General features: G+C 37.0%; 1 pseudogene; it reads left to right on the plus strand.

Moving 5' to 3' along the window:
- The first annotated feature begins 1,207 nt into the window (after positions 1–1,207).
- Positions 1,208–7,842, plus strand: LOC143542921 (cytochrome P450 89A9-like; annotated as a pseudogene).
- Positions 7,843–9,119: the final 1,277 nt, after the last annotated feature.

Here is a 9,119-nt window from a genome sequence, read left to right on the forward strand (position 1 = left end):
CGAAACAGTGTTCTGGGTTAACAGTGTCCCCAGAGGTTATTAAATGTGTTTCTGGGGTAACAGAGTTCCCAGAGGTTATTGGAAGTGTTCTGGGTTAACAGTGTTCCCAGAGGTTATTAAATGTGTTTCTGGGGTAACAGAGTTCCCAGAGGTTATTGGAAGTGTTCTGGGTTAACAGTGTCCCCAGAGGTTATTAAATGTGTTTCAGGGGTAACAGAGTTCCCAGAGGTTATTGGAAGTGTTCTGGGTTAATAGTGTCCCCAGAGGTTATTAAATGTGTTTCTGGGGTAACAGAGTTCCCAGAGGTTATTGGAAATGTTCTGGGTTAACAGTGTCCCCTGAGGTTATTAAATGTGTTTCTGGGGTAACAGAGTTTTCAGAGGTTATTGGAAGTGTTCTGGGTTAACAGTGTCCCCAGGGGTTATTTGATATGTTTCGGGGTTAATAGTGTTTTTCACTTATGGGCCCAGTATAATTACATCGCTTATTTATGATTACCATAATGATTTGTTATGGTGTATTTAAATTAGTGAAACTCACCAACTATTCGTAGTTGACCCGTTTTATCACATGCTTTTCAGGTACAACTAAGATAAAGTGATTGATTACGTGCTAAGTGCTTGATGTGTGTAAGGTTGCGTTCTGGACGTTAGGATACATTATAATGGATAGAATTATGAATCGTATTGTGTGATGTGTGTATCACCTAGACGGTAATGAAAGATGAGATAATGTAGTTTTGAAGTATATTAATGCATTCGGTTTTCTTTATAAACAATGTGGTTGATATCAGAGGTGTCTGTCGCATCCCGTTTACGTTTCCGCTGCGGTCACGGGGTGTTACATTAAGCCAAGTTGGGATGATTTGGAGAAAATCAAATTACGCTTGAATCAAGATTTGAACTAATTCTTTTAGATATTTGTGCCTAACTGAATCTATTAATAAATATCACTGAAAGTTCTGAAATATTTTTTCGAAGATTTAAGTGGATAAACAATACCAATAATCAACTTAAGACCAGTCATAATAAAAGCTTAAAATAAAACTGGCATGGACGAAAATTTTGGTCAATATGATTCTCTACCCAACTCACAAAAATATGTTTAGCTTTATTAGTTTGTCTTACTTCTTTATTTTTGTTTGTTATTTGAAAGATATTTCAAAACTAAAAAAATTTTATTTCTGCTTTATTTTTGATTTACCAAGATGGGGAATAATTCGAAAGGAAAAGGGAAAAAGGTTGATCCCAAAAGTTTTAAGTTAATTGTGCATAATTTATTATCAATTGGTATCAATTGTTTTTAATGTAAAAATCCGTTTAAGTTAAGTCTTAGCGATTCTTGGATGATCGGGTAATTTTAATGTATTTCAATAGGAACATTAATGGGCTAAATTGATTATTTAATTTAAAAACCCTAATTGGTTTTTAATAATATTTAATTCCTTGAATGATATTGTATCTCATTCGCTAAAGGAGATTGGTGATTCGTTAAAATTTAAAACCATTCGTTATTTAAAACATAACGAATAAGTCTCTTATTCGTTATATTGACATTCGCTTCCGTTGTGTATAACGAATGGAAGACATTCGCTAAAACATTTAACGAATGGAATTATTTTAATGTATAATTCGGTAAGATTTTAACGAATGACTCTTATATTCGTTTGAAAGTTAACGAATGGAAGAGTTAATGTGATATTCGTTAAAGTTTAACGAATGGAAACCTTATTCGGTTAAAATCTTGACGAATCAGGTTTATTAATTTAACGAATGAGGCCATTCGTTAATTCAAATTTGAACGAATGACTTTGTAATTCGGGAAATTATTTGGGTTTATAATCCCAATATCAGACAAATGACCTTTCATTCGTCATTTCCTATTTCATCTCCTTCCTTAAACGAACTCTTGCCAAATTTTTACAAGATCCTATACCTGCTTGTTAGCATAATTGATTGATATATTCTTGTTCAACAGGTAATGGCGAGTTCAACCATATGAGATTCATAAAATTTCATCAGAGGTTTACAGGTTAACGGATTAATTTGTAAACTGAATGTAAACCGAATCGTTAACTGCTCATAATACTTATATATTGATAAAGATTAGTGTTGATGATCATTGATTAGCGTAGTAAATCGATTTCCTAATCTGATTATTGTGGCTAATTGTGAAATATGTTAGGGAATTAGCAGTTCGACGATGATGTTTGTCGTCTTTGACTTCATTAAGTCAAAATTATGTATAAGATTTGACTCCTGATAGTCAAAGTGATAATTTAGGATCGATTCGTTATTATTTAACGAATGATTGTAATATTCGTTAACTTGTTAACGAATGTCTACATGATTCGTTAAAAGTAACGAATGAATATTTAACTGATAACAAATTAGGATAACGAATCTGAGTTGTTTTGTTAAAAAAATAATCATTGATTCGTTATGAGTTAAGGTATAAGTTTGATTCGTTATTTGTAACGAATATAAACATTTAATATATAATGAATGTCTCATTCGTTTCATCCATTATAACGAATGAGATGAACATTCGTTAATCTGTTTGAATATTATAATAATATTTTTGTTTGTGTAAACAGAAATGGCTGAAGAAAATGTTCAGAATCTTATTCCCGAGCATAACCCTAAGGCTAACCCTGATCAACCGCTTCAAGTTGAACCTGAACAAGCTCCAGTGTTGCTATCATGGAACAAGAGCCACAACATATGTGCCTATCTAGAGCCGAATTTTGAAGACACACCGATCTTTGGAGGCATGATTAGTTTCTTGACACGCTCCAGGATATACAAGGCCATCTCTACTCGTACTGTTGTCTATCAGAGTATTATTCGAGCATTCTGGAATACCGCTAGATACAACGAGGCCGAAAATCAGATAGAGGCAGTGATTCAAGATTAGCGAGTTGTGATTGATATTGGTGTGATTAGAGATTCTTTGGGGTTTCGTGATACGGTTGATGATAGATGCGAGTATGATCGGAGTTTGATACGTGGGTTATTTGGAAGGGTAATGTATAACGGAGATTTGGGTAGATCAATGAACAACAAAGCAAACTTGTGTACCCTGAAAAACTAAATTTGATGAAGTGGAAGTTGAGGATGTTACTGCTAAGGAGTACCCTGAGTTTTACACTGATAACAACAACGACTCAGGTATTCCATTTTTCACTACAGAACATTTTGATGCAGCCGAACGTCGTCTACGAGAAGAGATTGAGAAATGGAACAAAGCTGCAGAGACAAGTCACCTGTCTGCTAAAGAAAGAAAACAGAAGCGTGCTTTTGAGGGTATGTTTGAGCATGACATGAAGAAAATGAACAAGATGATCGAGGCCTTTCGATATCATGAAAAAGAGGAAGTAAAATTGGCCAAGGCTCGAGCATCGGCAAACCAGATGAAGAAGTACAAGCCTGTCAAAGATGTTAAAGGTGATTTGGTGTCATGGCAGTTTGATTCTGAGCTTAAGGTATATATCGTGAAGTGGTAACATGGTATTTATTATTTCAAGCGCCCACACGATATATTATCTATGCCAAGGTGGGATGTTAGAACACTAGCCAACAGATCGTTCGTGAATCGTGGAAACGATCAGTGGGCTGAGTGGTTCTACGCTTATTTATTGCATGAAACCCGTTATGGTTTCAAATTCTTCAAGCCGCAGGTGCCGACTCACAAGTATATAGATGAGATTGATCCGCGCACTGGCTGGAGAAAGATGATCCTACAGGTGAAGCCGCCAAAGACAATGAAGAGGGCTCCGATGAAGGCCTTCCCTCAGAGTCTGTTCACGTCGTTCAACTACTAGTATTACGATAATCAAACGAGTGAAGCGGTTGTTGTATTTGGTTCCGGGTCAAACACGAAGACTATTCGTGTGATTGATCCAATGTGGCTGGTTAACTTATCTGAGTCTGACAACGATGCTTTATTTACTAGTCAAATCAGATTCGATAACGTAAGCGACTATGAACTTGTTGTGCAATTTTAGAAGGTGGTTCGTGTCTGTTATGCATACAAGATTCATAGTTGTGTGGACTGGAAGACGAAGATGTTCCAGCATTGAAGAAGATAAAGAGCTCGAGACGAGGGGGAGTTTGTTAATACATGTTTTATACATCTCGGTCTTTGTTAGGTTATTAATGTAATTATCTTATAATGTAGGGGTTTTAATGTAAATATAAGCACATTCGCTCTATTGTAAGTTACATTCGTTACCTCATAACGAATGTAACACATTCGTATTAAATGTAAGCTCGTTCGTTAACCTTGATTAACGAATGAGATAACAAATGAGGGTGATTCGTTATGGTTAAATGTATAACAAATGAGTAGCACATTCGTATGGTTTAAAGTAACAAATGACCAATTCTTTAAGTGTTAACTTAACGAATGTGGTCATCCCCTATATATACCCTATAAGATATTCATTAATGTAACAGTTCCGATTATTTCCTTCTTCCATCTCGTTACTCTGTCCAAATACACTCTCAACACACACACTACACACATATAACGTAATCAAAGCTTAATCGTATACTTAAACAACGAATGAATCGATGTCATCATAAGAACTAGATCCTTACCGGCTCTTTCAGGTTTTAACTTTCAACGGTTCGGTTTTGGTTTTCGATAATAAAAACCGTTACTAATGGTTTGGCTCACGACTTGATCTAAAAACTGTCAAAACCGGACCGTGAACACCCCTAAGTTTTGGTGTTTTGGTCAGCGGATATGTTTCATGTAAGTCAAAGGATAAGTATTGGTATGAGAGTAAACAAATAAGTTTCAACTGGGTCAACATATAAGTCTGATGAGGTGAATCAGCGTATAAGTTTAGATAGCATGTAAGTCTAGTGTATAAGTTCTTTGGTGTATATGTACTTATACGGCGTATAAGTACTTATGTGCCGTGTGAGTTATACGCTAAGACTTATGTGTTGGAAAAACTTATGCGCCCAGAAAGATAAGAATCAATATTTAACATTTTTTAGATGAATTTGTGGATGAAATGAGTTGAATCTTTCAAGGGTTTATCACGGACTAGTAATGAATCAATGGTGAAAATTTGGTGAAATTTTAATGGTGAAAACTAGAGTTGGAGAAGAAAGTCTTGAAATCTTGTGTTTTCCAAGCAAATAACGAGCCTTGAAGCTCTAATACCACTTGAAAAGACGTGACATTGATGTCAATGTTATTAACCCTAAATTTGAAGCGCGGAAATCAACAAAGATAGAAACACACAAGAAACTCTAACATCATCTTCATTAACTTTAATCAATCAATACAAAGGCATAACAATATTGAGCACACACACACTCTCTCTAGTATCTGATAACTCTCAAAAGTCTACTGTCCACGCATAAGTCTTAGTATTTATAGACTTCTAAGTTCTTCACCTAGGGCGCATAACTTATGTGCCTCATAAGTTATGCTGACTAGGTGATTACTTACATGCTAACACCTAACACTACATACAAATTAACATTTAAGTACATACAAAACACAATAAGACCCTAGCAATAGACGTTTACGACTCTAAAGATATTCATGAAGATGATCGACCAGGCTTGGTTGGGCTTAAATAGCTCAAACAGGTTGGGCTTGAATGGGTTGCATGGATGAGGATTGACTGAAATGGGCCTGATGGATTCGGGCTTACGGTTCTTGGGTTTGCTAGGTTTGGCTTAGGTACTTGATTTTGAATGGACTTGATCTTGATTCGCGTATACAAGTCAAGGGTAGAGGTGCATAAGTCAGGTTTTAGAATACCCGGGTTCGGGTATAGAACCGGATTCGGGCATAATCGGGTATTGAGAGAAACTGAGTAGGGTTCAGGTACAAGTATTGAGGAGGAAAACTCAACCCTAGTACCTCGGTTGGGTATGATTGGGTACAGTTCCAGGTATGGGTATTAAGCTCAAAATTCATACCCTATTCATACCCTATGGGTAGTCGGTTCCGGTTTCAGATATAGAATACCCTAGTATTAAAAAAATTGTTTCAGGTATTTTTTTGGGTTCGGTTTCGGGTACGGCTTTTTTGTGCACCTCTAGTCTAGGGCATACATTGTGAAGATGACTTGGATCACCATAATTGTAGCAATCTTGACATGTCGAGAATAATTGGCTAAAGGGTTGAGTAAAAGGCAGAGAGTAACAGTTTGAGTCATAGATGGGTTGAGTTAGGTTCGCATGGGTTCATGACATAAGGTGATGATATGGTCATAGTGGCTACAATTAGAGCATTGATGGGATGGTGAGATTTGTAGAAACTACACAAAGGGTATGATATGGTGTACGACTTCTTGTTGGGTTGAGTTTAAGGGTTATGAGTTGAGGTTTGAGTTGGTTAAGGCATAGTTCTTGCGTCTCTTGTTGAGAGTAGCTATAAGTGTGATGGAATCAAGGAGAGTTTGGGAATCACGACTCAAGATATTGTCTCGAATTTGCACTAGCGGGCCGGAGATGTATCTATTGATGGTTCAAGAGGAGTGACCAAATGAGGAAATAGAAAGTTTAGTTCATGAAATCGGTTATTGTAGGTGGTGTAGCAAGGTACTCATCCTTTGGTCTTTGTGGGAATTCATTGTCTTTCCCACCAAGCCCTAATCAAGAAAAGCATCAATTTCTCTGACTGCCCTAAAGCCTTAGGTTTATGGGGAATCTCTTCATCCTCATACGGTCCCACTTGGCGGATACTCGTCATAATCTTGCTTCCAATTTCTTGCATTGCTCAAACATCAAGTCCTACTCTTGGGTTCGTAAATGGTCCCTTAGTACCATGATTGATAAGTTCGTAAAGAAACAAATGGATGCGGGAACAGTCGCGGTGGTAGGCCATATCCAGTTAGCCATGTTACGCCTATTAGTGTTGATGTTTTTTGGATAGAAGCTTGATGGTTGTAGTATTAATGACATCGCGAGCGTACAAAGTGGTTTGGCTTCATTGGTTGGCTCCTTGGCATTTAATGCGTTCCTTGTGTCTCAATGGTTGACGAATATACTGTTCAGAAACAAATGGAAGAAGTTCGTTCAATTTAGTAGTGATCAAAAGAGAATGCTAATTTCGCTCATCAAGTCTTGAGCTATAGCTGATATATATGAAACCGTGGCATACATCGATACACTTATAAAACTAAAGCTTCCTATGGATGAGAGTTCAAACATAAACAAGGGAAATTGGTGAGTTCCTTGTGGATGGCATAGAGTCTACCTCTACTACTCTACAATGGATCATATCCAATCTTGTGATGAATCCTCATATTCAATCTAAGCTCTATGATGAAATTGTTGCAGTCGTCGGACCACCTCCACCAACATCATCTGGGTTGGATCTGGAATCAGTTATAAATGAAGAGAGCCTATAGAAAATTCCATACATGAAGGTGGTTGTTTTAGAAGGACTTAAGAGACATCCACTGGGGCATCTTGTGATGCAAGGGTTAGTGGGGACATCCAAGGCAACATGATTCCAAATGGTGCGACCATCAATTTCATGGTGGCTGAGATGGGGTGGGACCCAAAGGTCTAGGATGATTCCATGGAGTTCATGAGAGGTTCTTGTCTGATGGTAGTAGTTATGTGTTTGATATAGCTAGAAGCAAAGGGATTAAGATGCCTTTTCGAATGGGAAGAAGGATATGTCCTGGTGTTGATTTGGCTTCTTCATTTGGAATATTTTGTTACCAATTTGATTTGGTACTTTCATTGGAGTGTTCCTCATAACTATCACGTTGATCTTAAAAAGAAGGTTGGATTCAGCGTGGTAATGAACAACCCTCTACAATCAAATATATCTTCAAGGACCAAAATGACAATTGATTGACTTCAATATATATAATGTACCACTAACTTCCAAGTCAACAATGTAATATATATACATATATATATATATAATATATAACAAGCCTACTTAATGCTACGAATGAACTACCCTAGTATATGGAAATCTATTTCATAATGAATAAATTACTACTAGCTTTGCATTTGCAGCTCACATATCTTGTTGGTTTCTAAATAAGTAACTGCATATGCTTGTGGTTATATGTAACTTGTGTTTAACCATGGAAGAGCACCCGAAAGAATTGCTCACATTATCAGTTAAATTAATCTGTTTAGGAATTTTATGATTCCTCTTTTTGTTTGAAAAAGTCTTTCAGATACTTTGTATAGGCGGAATTTGTTTTACGGCATATAATAGGGGAATATGAGTTTTGACCTGTCTAAATGTTTCTCACATCTCTTCCTGTTGTGGGCCCCTTTTAGCTGCCATCTTCACCTTATATGGCGCCAACAAAGCGTCGGGATAGGGGACGGTTTTAGCAATCTTCCTGTTATCCTTAGGACCGGTGGTGCCATCTTTCAGAATTAGTTTGTTAATTTTATTTTTGTTTTCAATTTTATTAGGTTCAGATAAATCAACCGGTTCTAGTTCGTCATCATTAATGACATTTTCATCAATTTCTTCCACCACCCCCTTAACCAATGGTGGTGGAAGGCCAACCTATTTATCATAAATTTTTCACTTCGTAAAATACTTACCTGGTTCTTGTGTTTCTTTGAGCTCAAACCAAAGTGTTGTGGGTTTAAGGTAGTGTCACTCAGTAGCTAACCTGAATTTTTCTTCAGTTTAGCAACATCAGAAGCTAACTAAGCACTCTGTTTCTCCATAGCTTCTACAGATTTGTCTCTAAACTTGAACTACTTCTGTGTATCTTTCTGTCCATCTGTCACAATCTTCAGCAAAGCATCTAATTTCAAGTGCACGGACTCGTCTGAATTACCCGAGGACCACTTCTATTGGTCCTAATTCTGACCACCTGATGAACTGTTACTCCTATAACCATCTTTGTTACAGCCCTGACTGCTATTTTGATTATACGAACCCTGCTGATAACCACCTTGACGGTAATTACCCTGCTGTCGGTTTTGACTGGAACCTTGAAAATTCGGGTTTGACTGAGTAGTCGCATTCATATATCTGAAGTTCAGGTGGTTCCTCAAGTCGGGGTGATATGTGATGGAATTAAACCCCTGACCCTTAGAATCTTACCTCTTCCGGTTACTCTTCATCTTCATACACATGGCAATTTTCTGTTGTAT

Source organism: Bidens hawaiensis, unplaced genomic scaffold (genome assembly GCF_021521415.1).
Source record: "Bidens hawaiensis isolate Kalapana, Puna unplaced genomic scaffold, B.hawaiensis_p1.1 tig00013001_1, whole genome shotgun sequence".
Classification (NCBI taxonomy): domain Eukaryota; kingdom Viridiplantae; phylum Streptophyta; class Magnoliopsida; order Asterales; family Asteraceae; genus Bidens; species Bidens hawaiensis.